The following is a 12,350-nucleotide window of genomic DNA, read 5'->3' as shown; positions in this document are numbered from 1 at the left end:
AATTGGCCCATGTACTTTCAATATAGTCTTTCAAGTAATGGAGATAATACCTACTTACAGCTTTTTGTTAGGTCGTCCTTGGATTCACTCTGCAGGAGTGGTGCCATCTACATTGCATCAAAAATTGAAATTTATTGTTGGAGTAAGATGATTTGTTTAATGGGAGAGGAAGATTTTCTGATAACAAAACCGATATCAACCCCATATGTGGAGGCAAGAAGAAGCTTTAGAGTGTTCTTTTCGCTCTTTTGAAATTGCTCATGCAACTATGATGAAGCAACTGCAGGTGAAGTAATAAAGTCACACATGCCTAAAGTTACGACAAGGATGATGAGAGTGGAGGATATTTTGAATCAAAGCTTGAAACACTTCTAAATACACCAAGCAATGAAGGGAGATTTGGTTTGGGTTATATGCAAACGTATATGATAAAATTTTCAAGAAAAGAAAAAAGTGTTGGAAACAAGATGAGGGAGTTTGATCCAAGTCTAAAATTTATACCAGCATTATATGATACTTTCAAAGTGCTGGTATAAGTTACTCATCACGTGACTCTGATTCAAAATTGTTTGTTAACAAAGATGGAGAGTTATCAATTGCAGCAGTGGCACAAGAAGCATCATTTGAAGATGAAAAGTTTATGCATGTCCACCTAATTTTGAGCTTAACAATTGGGATGTTGTAGACCTACCTACATTTTCTGGAGATTTTCAAGAGTAATGATTAAACTTTTATTTGTTTTAATTTTCTAGTTGGTTCTACTTAAGGCCACAGTATTTTGTTTGCTTTACAAAATGGAATGTACTTTTTTTTATTTAATGAAATTTTCGCATTTTCCTTTCATTCTTTCTAATTTCTTCTTCTCTCTGCTTTCTTTCTTGCATCTTGCAAATTAAACACAAAAGTCCAAACTTTTTCATAGACAACATTCATAAGAACGAAGATGTTAGTAATTCCAGTTCTACCCTTGATACCTTAATATACACTATGGAATCTGACAAAGAGAGTGACGATGAAAATGCTGGGAGAATATCCTCAGAACTGTTAAGATTAGTAGAAGAAGAAGATAAGGTCTTAGGTCCTCACCAAGAGCTAGTTGAAGTAATCAATTTGGGTTCTCAGGAGGAATCAAAAGAGGTAAAAATTGGCACATCAATGACCAGTGAAACTCGAAAAAAAATAATCAATTTGTTACGTGAGTACTCAGATATTTTTGCTTGGAGTTATCAGGATATGCCGGGGTTAAATACGGATATTGTAGTACATCGTGTTCCTTTGAAGCCAGAATGCAATCCAGTAAGACAAAAGCTACGTAAAATGAAGCCTGATATATTGATTAAAATAAAGAGGAAGTACAAAAACAAATTGAAGCAGGATTCCTCATAGTCTCCAAATATCCTGAATGGGTGGCAAACATTGTTCCAGTACCTAAAAAAGACGGAAAAGTGAGAATGTGTGTGGACTATAGAGATTTAAATCGAGCTAGTCCAAAAGATAACTTCCCTTTACCTCACATCGACATGTTGGTGGATAACACTGCAGGATATTCAACTTTCTCCTTCATGGATGGTTTTCAGGATATAATCAAATCAAAATGGCTGAAGAAGATAGAGAAAAAACAACATTCATTACCCTTTGGGGAACATTTTGCTACAAAGTAATGCCTTTTGGTTTGAAAAATGCCGGGGCAACATATCAGCGAGCAATGGTTACACTTTTTCATGATATGATGCATAAGGAAATAGAGGTGTATGTTGATGATATGATTGCAAAATCCAAGGCAAATGAAGATCATACAACTATACTTCAAAAATTATTCGATCGGTTGAGAAAGTATCAATTGAAATTAAATCCATCCAAATGTACATTTGGGGCAACCTCGGGAAAACTGTTGGGATTCATTGTCAGTGAAGAAGGGATCAAAGTAGACCCAGATAAAGTGAAGGCTATCATGGACATGCCATCCCCTGAAACGGAAAAAGAAGTTCGAGCCTTTCTTGGAAGACTGAATTACATATCCAGATTTATCTCACATTTGACCCCAACTTGCGAACCAATCTTCAAGCTTTTACGTAAAAATAATCCAGGAAAATGGAATGAGGATTGTGAAGAAGCTTTCAACAAAATTAAGCAATATCTACAAAGCCCACCTGTATTGATACCTCCAGCTCCAGGACGGCCGTTAATCCTATACTTGACGGTTTTAGAAGGTTCTATGGGTGGTGTTCTAGGACAACATGACTTATCAGGAAGAAAGAGCATGCTATTTATTATTTAAGCAAAAAATTCACCGATTATGAGTCGAAATACTCAATGTTAGAGCGAACTTGTTGTGCTTTGGTATGGACCGCTCACCGTTTGAGGCAATATATGTTATATCATACGACATGGCTTATTTCAAAAATGGATCCAATAAAATACATTTTTGAGAAACCGTCATTATCTGGTAGAATTGCAAAGTGGCAAGTTTTGTTGTCAGAGTATGATATTGTTTATGTTACTAAAAAAGCAATAAAGGGAAGTGCGCTTGCTGATCATTTAGCTGCCCAACCAGTAGCAGATTACGAGCCAATGAGCGTTGATTTTCCTGATGAAAACATATTTTTAGTTGAAAATGATGCTACGATCATGAGACTTGGATTATGCTTTTTGATGGTGCCTCAAATGAGTTGGGACATGGATTGGAGTTGTACTAATTTCCCCAAAAGGAAAGGTATTTCCCCTAACAGCTAAGTTATGTTTTAATGCACTCACAATATCGCTGAATATGAAGCTTGTATTATGGGACTTCAAGCAGCAATCGACATGAGTGTTAAAAAGTTGAAAGTTTTGGGTGACTCAATGCTAGTAATACATCAAGTCAAGGAAGAATGGGAAACAAGAGATGCTAAATTGGTGCCTTATAGCCAATACATTGCAAAATTATCTCAAAATTTTGAGAAAATTTCATTTGACCATGTTCATAGGGAAGACAATCGAATGGCAGATGCATTAGCCACCCTGGCAGTCATGTTTAATCTTAATCTTGAGTATGAGCTTTATCCAATCCAAATTACGAAAAGAGATGCGCCGGCATATTGCATGAATATTGAAAATGACAAAAGCCATGGTATTTTGATATCAAGCAATACATAAAGTGTAGAGAATATCCATATGGAGCTTCAAAGAATGACAAGCGCACAATAAGAAGGTTGGCCATGAACTTTTTCTTAAGTGGTGAAGTTCTTTATAAAAGAAACCATGATATGGTACTCCTTCGGTGTGTTGATGTGGAAGAAGCAAAACAAATTATGATAGAAATTCATGAAGGAATATGTGGAACACATGCTAACGGACATACTATGGCCAGACAAATACTTAGATCTGGTTATTATTGGACAACGATGGAATCAGACTGCATAAAATATGCAAGAGAATGTAAAAAGTGTCAAATTTATATGGATAGGATTCATGCAGCAGCATCTCCATTGCATGTCTTGTCAGCACCATGGCCATTTTCTTTGTGGGGAATTGATGTTATTGGACCCATTGATCCTAAAGCCTCAAATGGTCATCGTTTTATTCTTGTAGCCATTGATTACTTCACTAAATGGATAGAGGCGGCATCTTACTGCAATGTTACAAGAGGAGTGTGTCAAGTTTATCAAAAAAGAGTTGATCTGTCGTTATGGTCTACCAGAGGGTATTATTACAGATAATGCCAAGAACCTTAATAACAAAATGATGGACGAACTTTGTGAGAAATTCAAGATCAATCACAGAAATTCGACTCCATATCGCCCAAGATGAATGGGGCAGTTGAGGCAGCCAACAAAAATATTAAAAGAATCATTGAGAAGATGACAACAACATACAAAGATTGGCATGAAATACTACCGTTTGCATTGCATGGATATCGCACATCAGTTCGTACTTCAACAGGGGCAACACCATTTTCTTTGGTTTATGGTATGGAAGCTGTCCTACCTTTAGAAGTTGAGATACCTTCATTGAGAGTTCTCATGGAAGCTAAGTTAGATGAAGCTGAATGGATAAGAGGTCGTTATGAGCAGTTGAATTTCATTGAAGAAAAACGTTTGACAGCATTAAGTCATGGACAACTTTACCAAAAAAGACTAATGCGAGCATACAATAAAAAGGTACACCCTCGAAGTTTTCGAGAAGGAGATTTAGTGTTAAAAAGGATACTTCCATTTCTAAAGGACCATCGAGGAAAATGGACTCCTAATTATGAAGGTCCGTTCGTGGTAAAAAAGGCATTTTCAGGAGGAGCTTTACTTTTAACCAATATGGATGGTGTTGAGTTAAAAAATCCGGTGAATTCAGATTATGTTCGAAGATACTATGCGTGAGCCTTTTCATAGAAAACTTCGTAGTGTTGAAAGAAGTCGGGGTATTTCTAGGAAACTTACATTTAGTTCCTAGAATGTTATTTCCATTTGTATAAACTTCCCCTTATCTCCTCTCTTTGTACTCCTATTCCAAGAATCGTTGTTATCTTTTCATTTCTTATCATATATATCAAACACTTCTTTATTTGTCAATCCTTTTTCTTTCTTTCATCCTTTTTAAATGCCATCAAATAGAGTAAACATCCATTATTCATTAGCCCATTTGTTCTATCTATTTGTTAATTAATAAAGATTCAGTACGACTTATTGTATTTGCAAACCAAGTAAAAGCCATGATTTTCTCTTGTTAAGACTTAAGAAATGTAGGCGTTTACAAGTCCAGACACATTTCTCTATGATTGTGAGTTGTTGTAATTGGAAGTCTACATCCTAAAGGATTCATGTTTTGTGAAGTCCAAAACTAAAACAATATTATGTTTTTACAACATAGTACAATCTATCGCAGTTGGATTCATTTGTTTTGATACGAAGAGAGGCGAGTTTGACAGCTTAAAAAATTCTCGTGATATATGTCTTATTCTATCCTATGACGACAATGCTCATAAATTGTTAATGGTATTGGTAAAATGGAGTAGTGAGCTATTTATTCCTTTGAAAAGCACAATATTTTAAATTAAATTTAAGTTTTAAAAGAAGGATGAGTCCACTTTATCAAATCTAGTCCTAGAGCTAAGGTTGATGTTTTTTTTTACAAATTTTGGTTAAATCGAGCCCAGATATGAAGCTGAGGCGAAGCCTGTCTATCAGGTCCTTTCTCATTTATCAAACCTAGTCCTAGAGCTAAGGTTGATGTTTTTTTTTTTTAATTTGGTTAAATCGAGCCCAGATATGAAGCTGAGGCGAAGCTGTCTATCAGGTCCTTTCCTTATTTATCAAACTAGTCCTAGAGCTAAGGTTGATGTTTTTTTTTTTTAAATTTGGTTAAATCGAGCCCAGATCTAAGTGAGGCCGAAGCCTGTCTATCAGATCCTCATTTATCAGACCTAGCTTTGAAGATAAGGTGATATCCTTTTCATTTGATAGTTTTTTTTTCTTCCTATCTCTCTAAAAAATAAAAATAAATCAGCCCAAATACTTTATCTATTTCATTTGTCCAGCTTTAAATAATTCCAGAATGGACAAAGAGGGGCAAACTGTAGATACCATATTTTTTCCTATATTTTTTATTTTATTTTTTATTATAAAAGAATTTGAATTTGAATTTGAATTTTAAATATTAAATTTTAAATTTATATTTTAAAACAAAAAAATAATAAAAACAAAAACATATTCTAAAAATAAAAATAAAAATAAAAGGGTTGTTTCTTCTCTTTTTTTTTCAACCATCCCCTATTTTTCGTTTCGTTCGTCACCACACTCATACCTTCTCACTCTCTCACTTTCTCCCAGTACTCTTCACTTCTCCTACTTTCTTCCACTTTCTCCCACTTTTTCTCGGTAGTCTTTTCACTCCATTTCACTTAAAATAATCGATCAAACCTATCCTAAACATTTGCCTATAAAAAGAGGAGAAGCTTTTTTAGAAAAAGAGAGATACGTAAAAAGTAATCTTTTTGATTTGGGAAGAGATTGAGAGGATCAAGAAAGAAGCCTACACACGTGTTGGTAAGTTTTTTTTTTATTATTAAATTCATGGTGGATGGTTTTGCGTTAATTATTTCGTTAATTAATTAGTGTTCTGCATCATGCGTTAATTATTTGGTACCCATTTGGGTGCTATGTTAATTATTTCATTTGTTTAATTAACTAGCATAGTGTTAATTATTAGGCTGCTATGTTAATTATTTGTATCTAGTTAATTATTTGGCACTCATTTGACATCTGTTAATTATTTTGATGCATTAATTAATTAATCAGCATCCTGCATTGTGTGATAATTATTTGTATGTTGTGTTAATTATTTACATCTGTATTAACGTGACATCATGCATTAAATAATTAATTAACATGTTGCATGCCTACTTTAATCACTTGGCACCCATTTGACATTATGTGTTAATTATTTGCATCTACTTAACTATTTGGCATCCATTTGGTATCTGTTAATTACTTCTGTTTAATTATTCTCATGTATTAATTAATTAATCAACATCATGTATCCTGTGGTAATTATTTGTATGTTGTGTTAATTATTTGCGTTTGTATTAACGTGACATCCTGCAGTAATTAATTATTAATTTATTAGTCTTCTTTAATTATTTGACACTCATTTGACATCCCATGTTAATAATTATTCATTTGGCACTGCATCAATTAATTAGTCTGTCATCGTGGGTTAATTTAGTCTCTGCCTTAATTAATTATTTTGCATCCCGAAATCTTACATTATTTTTTCATCCTTCTTATATCATGTATGTATTTATTTTATCCGTATTATTTTATTTCAATGTATTTTTACCTTAGTTAATAATATGTTTTGCGAGTATTATTATTTATTTTCTAATTTAAATATAAAAATGTAAATTGGAAAAAATATTGTTTTTTTTATGAATTTTATAATTTAAATTCCATTAATACATGAAATTTCTCCATTTGAAATTTAATTAATAGATTTAAAAATAAATAAACACATTTCATATTTTAAATGAGACTTAGTAGTGTTTTCTATGAATTTATTAATTCTTAGATACATGAAATTTCTCATTAGATACTTATGATGGAAATTAAAATATCAAAGTTTTGGTATTTTAATATTCTTGAGGTGAATATATAAAAAAAAATATATCTTTTGAAATAAAAATAAACTTCATTTTTTTTAATGGCTTCTATGCCACCCATAATTATCAATTCATGATTATGTTTTATTTTCTTTGATGTAAATTGATAAACATGAGACATTTAAAAAAAAAAGCTAAATAAAAACTTTGTTTTGTGAATCCCTAAAATTTAGTTTGGTAACCATTTTATGGGTGTTGTAAGGTGCTAATACATTCCCTACAAACAACAGACTCCCGAACTTAAATCTCATGAATTTACGTAGACCATCTTTTTATTTTTTTCTTTGGGTGACCAATCACACCTTAGTATAGTTGGTGGCGACTCCAAAACTATTTATTTATCAACATTAAATAAACGGGGAGGTTGGCCGCTCCACGTAGCGATCACGTCGCGATAGTGGTGATGGTATTTTCAGTGGGGGATATGGCAGAGTAGAAGAAAAATCTAAAATAGAAGAGTTGAAGGGATTTTGACTTTAGGATTACTCGAGGTAAATTAGAAAATTAATCCTCCATATTGATTTGCTAAAAAGTGGATATATGGAAACAATTCTTTTTTAACTATTTTATCTCTTCTTGCGGTGCTAGAACTAACTCACCTAATTAATAGATTCTTTTAGAGTATCCTTGCAAAAATAGCAAATAAATTTATGATAATAGGGTCCATGTCATTACATTTTCTAAATTGTAAAAGTAGATAATCCTGTGATTATTGTCAGATAGTCTTTCGATAGTCCTATGATTACCGTTTGATAGCCTTTCGATAGTCCTATGACTACCATCTTGTCATATTCACACTATGCAAAAAATAGGTGCAATAAGCTATTTTTTTCTAAATGTTTTTGTCATTTGATGTAATTTTTCTTTTTAAAAGAATAATACATAAATTTCTATTTTAATTATTTTACAATTAAAAAATAAAAAAATGATTTGAATTTATTTAAAATGGTCTCAATATTTTTTCAAAAGAGACAATTTCATTTTCTAATCACTCTAAAATTTTAAAAAATTGATTATATCTAAGAAAGATCTCAACATTTAGTTATTTGACCCATGTGGTAGAGAATTTGAGAACAATGATTTAAGGAAAACATAATTTATTTTATGTTTTAAAATTTGTGTTGGGTGATTAATTCAAAAATTAGATTCTCGTTTTCAAAAAAATGTTTAGATGTGTTTTATGTTATATATTTATAAATCATAAAACTAGTCTTACTTATCTACTAAGATTTAGGTCCATTTGGATTGAACTAATAACATGTTTTTTTAAAGATGCATTTTCTTTTAAATACTTTCTTGAAAATGAGTTTAAATTTAAACACTTACATGTTTGATTAGACTTTTTTATAAGTGTTTATATGTGAATTTTGTTTAGTTTGTCATAAACCAAAAAGGTTTATACTTAATTCAAATTACTATAAAAGACTACTAAATAGTATGACCTAATTTCATAAAAAATACATATATTTTAATTTTTTAAAAGAAATATACTTTAAAATTTATGGCACCATATCTTAGAACTAATTGTTTTAAAATTTTGAAATTAGTAAAATTAGAATAAAAAACATTGTTTTTTCTATAAATTTTGTTAGATAGTTTCATTTTAGTAATTGTTCAAAATAAAATAGAAAAAAAAAGTGAGATAATTTTTCAACCATACTTTATTTCTTTCAACAATGTAATATTAATAAGATTGGAGAGATAGTATGGAGGGCAATTTTGTAATTTTCATAAAGATAGAAAAATTGCCAATTTTTCCATCACCTCAACTTCATTTTCTAAAAATTTGGTTTTGAATGATTTCTCTCAAATTAATTATTTTATAAATGAATTTCTAAGAAATTATTCTAATTTGGGAGACACTGCAACTTTTCAAAATAGTTTTTTTTTTAACAAAATTAAATACTTCAAAATCTCAACCAAACACACTCTTAATTGACAATAAGTTAGTATTAATTTAATTCTATAGATATAATTTATATTAAAGAAGTTGTTTAAGTTGCAATTTTAGTCCTTATCATTGGAAAAAAAATATAGAGTTAGAGTTTAGTCTATTATTTAATAAAACCTCACACACATATATATATATATAGTCTTTTTTATTTGACAACCAATATAAATAGAAGTGAGACATTTTTTTAAGATTTTATCAAACAAGGACAAAATTCCACGTAGACTAAAAAAAATAAATTGAGTTTGTAACATAACAAATTGCTAATTAATATTTTTATATGTATTAACATAATTCAACTTTTAAAATGTAAAAATCAAATTTTGAATAATTAATAGAAACATTGAAATATTTTTTATAGAATTAGACTGTTTGAATATATCATTCAAAAATAGTTATTTAGAAAACAGAATCGCATATTTACATAATCATCAATTTGAAAACATAAACAGAATAAATATTCTCTACCAAACACATAAATAGATAAAACAATAATTTATTTACAATAACTACGAAATTTAAAAGTTATTTGATGGATCTTTTAAATGTTTAAGTTTCAAAAAATGTTGCTAGCATCCATCTCAAATCATCCCTTGGTTAATTGTTTTTTATATTTATCACAAATTTTAATGGATTTTGTTCCGAAATAGAAAAAAATGAGCAAATAGTTAAACTCCATAAAACAAAACCAATAAAAGACCAATTTTATTATACTTCATTTTTCATTCTTGTCTGATGTGTAAATATTTTTATTTTATCAAATCTTCTATTTTGTACCATTTCCAAAATTTAATTGATTAAATTTCTTAGATTAAAAATTGAAAAAACTCATTTCCATTAAACAGAATTAGTTGGAATTCAAATAATATATATTTTAAGATAATTATATATATATAATAATTATAAATTATTATAAAAAAATAGTTGAAATGATAATTACCTTTGTTCATATATAACTAAATTACACAAGATAGATGTTTGATGCTTCTAACTATATATATCGTAAATAAAGCATTTGCACACAAAGAAAAAAAAAAAGTGATTCATTCATTTTTATGTAGGTTGAGTGGAACAATTATTTTGGGGCTCTTTATATGGGTAAGATTATTCATGGTTTGAGGGCAATATGGCTCATCTACCATGCTCATTATTATTATTATCAATCTCCAAATCGTATTCAATTTTTCCAACCTTATTGCCAAATAATAAAATAAAAGTTAAGTGTTCCAAGTTACTTGTATTTTAAATAACTTTTGAGTCCAACTATGGGATCCTCATATACTAAGCCCCATGAATATTTCAATTATACCGACCCAATTGTGAAAGAGACATTCTTGTTGGCTTTGGACACGTGGAACAAATACGCCACTTGTCCTCTAATTACTTTGCTTCCCACATGTTCGAGTTCTCCATCATACAATACCCTAAATCCAAAACAAGGTTGGATTTTAATATCCTTTCCTCACTCTATACTACAAGAATTTTCGTCTGACACAGAAAAACGTGAACATACCTTTTATTGATGTTTTTTTTGGTGTACATATTGCGTGATTGAAACACTGTCGTCTTTTCCTTGACCCACGTTTCTGACGTTGCATCGGTAGAAATTCTCACACAAAAATTAAAATCGTGGGTAGAAAAAGATATTTCTAGTCCACGATCATCATCACGTTGGCAAAACTATATTTTCTTGCCACGAAAAGAACGTCGGTTGAAAGTTATTTTTGCCACGATCATCATTACGTGGGCAAAAATATACTTTATGGCAACGAAAAAGACTTCGAAAGAATAGTCTTTTCGTCCACGACCAATTCATTACGTCGGGGCAAAAATAAACTTTCTGTCCATTTTGCTTTGTGGGGAGAAACTATTTCTGCCAACGAAAAAAATTTTGGCGGAGTAAAGAAAATTTCTCCCCACACTAAATTAGTACATATATGTACGTGGCCAAAACAATTTTAGTTTTTTTTCATATTTATTATTAATATATTAGACTTCTAAATTAATTTTTAAATATAGAATGAATTTTCTGACTATAACAAAATATATCAAACATTGCAACAAAAAAATTAAAAATGAAAATATTTCTGACAATTAATACTTTGCCAAAATGTAACAAACCATAATTCTCTAATGTGTCAAGGTACGTGTGCTATATTAACTTCCATTTTGGCATACCAAAATAAACAAAAAAAAATTAAATACATAAAAGATAGTTAACTCGGTTAGAAAGTCTAAAAAACTAGTTATTTCTCCTTCCTTCAAACTATATAAATCTAGGAAAGGAACATCAAAATGAATAAATCTCAAGTACAACTTTAAAACTAAAGTCTAACTAAAAATGTAAACTCTCAAAACCAACAACAATAGAAATAAGTTTCAAATGTCTAAGTATGATCACAAAATGTAAAACCCACTACAATGAATCTAAAAAATGTCTAAGTGATATTTGAACGAATCATCCAAAAAAAACTAAAAAATGTTAATAGATACATGTTCTTATACTCCAAGCTTGTTTGTTGGAGATGAAGAGGCAAAGATAATTCATGATTTACTTCCGTAAGGATTGTATGAGTATGTGGTTTCAATCCCATTCCAGTTGCCCTCTTTACCCGAACTCCATCACCATCACCATCACCATCACCCATCGTCATGACACATACCAGCCTATAGGGCGTCGATTTTCTCAAAACTCCTTATGCCACATTTTTCATCGACTTTTTCATTTCTCTTTCTTTTCTTTTTTGCTTTTTTGTCATGATCGCGGTTGCACAAGATTGGTTATTTTTTGGTTGATGGGAATTAAGGTTGAGAAGTTTGAAATTTGTACAAAAGTATTTTTTGTTAATAGATTTGCAATTAAAAAGGTGAATAAAAAATTATTTTAAAAAACTTAATAATAATCTATTAGTACCTCGAATCACAACATTGTTTATGGTTATTAATGTTTGTGTTTCATGTTACTGTAAGAAATCTACATCTTTAATATACACCATATTATTACAAATATATGGTGAACGTTATCATTTATGTTTGTAATGTACATCTTATTCCAAATATCTTTATAAGAAGCATAGTGAACATTTTATCTCCATTCAACTAATAATATCTCATAAAATCCCAGGAACATTGAACACGATAGTATAATATACTGTATCATATTAAAAATATACACATATAATGTTTCAGTATTTCCATAATACTAGCAACATAACAATTAATAATAACCTAATATACCCTTAATCATAACCTAATATATTTGTAATTAAT

At 30.2% G+C, this 12,350-nt stretch overlaps 1 pseudogene; it reads left to right on the top strand.

Moving 5' to 3' along the window:
• Positions 1–870: 870 nt before the first annotated feature.
• On the top strand, positions 871–4,352 carry LOC116401739 (annotated as a pseudogene).
• The last annotated feature ends 7,998 nt before the right edge of the window (positions 4,353–12,350 follow it).

The sequence above is a fragment of the Cucumis sativus genome, chromosome 1 (assembly GCF_000004075.3).
Source record: "Cucumis sativus cultivar 9930 chromosome 1, Cucumber_9930_V3, whole genome shotgun sequence".
Lineage (NCBI taxonomy): Eukaryota > Viridiplantae > Streptophyta > Magnoliopsida > Cucurbitales > Cucurbitaceae > Cucumis > Cucumis sativus.
Note: the sequence above shows the minus strand (reverse complement) of the source record. Positions and strands in the feature narration are given on the sequence as shown.